At 39.2% G+C, this 1,941-nt stretch overlaps 1 protein-coding gene across 1 annotated transcript in view; it reads left to right on the top strand.

The window, feature by feature from the left end:
- The window catches only part of ERP27 (endoplasmic reticulum protein 27), a 32,846-nt gene that overhangs the window by 9,998 nt on the left and 20,907 nt on the right, over positions 1-1,941 (top strand). The gene's annotated exons all lie outside the window — the stretch shown is intronic.

Raw genomic sequence — 1,941 nt, 5'->3', positions numbered from 1 at the left:
ACCACCATTAACATAAACTCACTGCCCCCTAAGCAAAAACTCTTCCTCCTTCACCCATTGTAACCATAGGTCAAGTTTGGCTTTTTTCCCCCCAGTAGTTTTCTTGAGATACTATTCTTGATATACTTCCATAGTTAAATTTCTTTTTAAAAAGAGCTGTATGTACATCATCACCATCAGTTCTAATGTTCTCGCCCCACTCAATTTATTCTTTATAAACACAGTTGATCATGTTCCAGACTTGTCCACTCTTTAGCATTTGTTTTCGTTTGCCATCACAAAGAGACCCACCTACTCTGACTAAACTCTTGGGGCCTCTGTGGACACCACTACTTATATGCCATCTCAAAAACAAAGACATTAGTCCCTACCCTCCTTTATTGACAGGTATCAAAGGTACTCAGCTTATGTCCTGCCAGCTGTTAGATAAGCATTCTTTTTCTCAGTGTACGCATTCCCAAATTAAGCCAAGATTTAGTAAGATTTTGATTCAAATGTTTTGGATAACCTATATTTGTTTCTGAACAGAGAACATGAACCAAGACTATTCAAAGTTTTCTCCATATTTATTAGAGATTGTTTTGTTTAAAGTTTATAGGAAAGTTATTCAGGGAGTACAGCCAGTTCCTACACAACTCAATGCCCTGCACACTGCTCCTCCAATTATTGACATTTTGCACCCCTGTTTGCACTACTTTTATTACAATTGATAAGCACATGATTATTCATTAAAGTCTATAGTTGTACTTGAGTAGAGGCCCAATGTCCATTATTGTCTTATTTTCTATTGTTGCTTTGTTTTGCTCTGTCTTGTGGTTTTGCATATTATTGTCTCTGCATGCCTGTCTAGATAAGACAGGCAGAATGAACAAGCTGGAGGAGAAAGCAACTAGAGGACAGTTCCAGGGGGACATGGGAGAGGGGAGGCCAGGGAAAGGAAGTGGGTGTTCACAAACCCAGGTGCAAGGGAACAACAAGTGACTGAAAATCGATGACGAGGAGGGTGGAGGAGGTCTGGTAGGGCTTGATCAAGGGCAGTGTAATGGAGAGGAATTCCTGAAACCCAAATGAAGGCTGAAGGTGATAGTGGGACAAGAGGCGAGTTAAAGGAAGCAGAGGAAAGAGCTAAGAGGCAAAGGTCATTATAGAGATCTAAATATAGGCATGAACATATGTAAATATATTTATATATGACGATGGAGAAATAGGTCTATGTGCATAGGATTAGTATTAAGGAATCAGTGATGTCTTTCTAATACTTCTGACAATGTCTGTGATGGGTAGCAAGGTCTTTTTGATGTCTCTGGGTTGTCTTATGCCACGCCATCAATTGTCCTCTCCTTCTTCCTGGGCCTCACGTACTGAAGAGAGCTTCATTTGCATTCTCTTTCACCCAAAAAGACATAGTATTATATATATCCCCTCCCTTTGGGCTGTTAGAACCTGGAGACCAAATTACTGTTAAGGAAATTGTGAAGTTTCTTCTTCTTTTCCTTGGCACTTGCTGGAGAGGTCCATCTACACTGTCTTTCCCCTTCAGAAATATAAACAAAGAGCCCTTCCCTTTGGACTGTTAGCAAACCCAAATCCTAAGTTCGATTTTTTCCATTCTACTAAATCTTTTCACAGGCGGCTTTCTCTTTAGGGCTGGAAAGGGTCCTTTTGCTCTAGATATTTTCAGTGTTTTTGTTAGGGAGAAATTTCTCACATATAGCACTTTACACTTATATTTCATCTGCCCCTTGTTTTATTAATTGAGATTTTAAAATGCCATTTGTGATAGAGTTTACATTATTATGCTAATTCATTAGCTCTCCTCTTGGAGATAGGACCAAACGCAGTACCCCAAATGGTATTGTTGAGCTTTCATGACCCACACGGATAAATACAAGGGTAGAGAGTCTTTTTAATATGGCAATTTTTTTGCTTTCTTTTTTTTTT

The sequence above is a fragment of the Echinops telfairi genome, unplaced genomic scaffold (assembly GCF_000313985.2).
Source record: "Echinops telfairi isolate 266 unplaced genomic scaffold, ASM31398v2 ScPeMD7_21;HRSCAF=78, whole genome shotgun sequence".
NCBI classification, from domain to species: domain Eukaryota; kingdom Metazoa; phylum Chordata; class Mammalia; order Afrosoricida; family Tenrecidae; genus Echinops; species Echinops telfairi.
The sequence above is the reverse complement of the archived record's forward strand: the minus strand, read 5'-3'. Positions and strand labels throughout refer to the sequence as shown.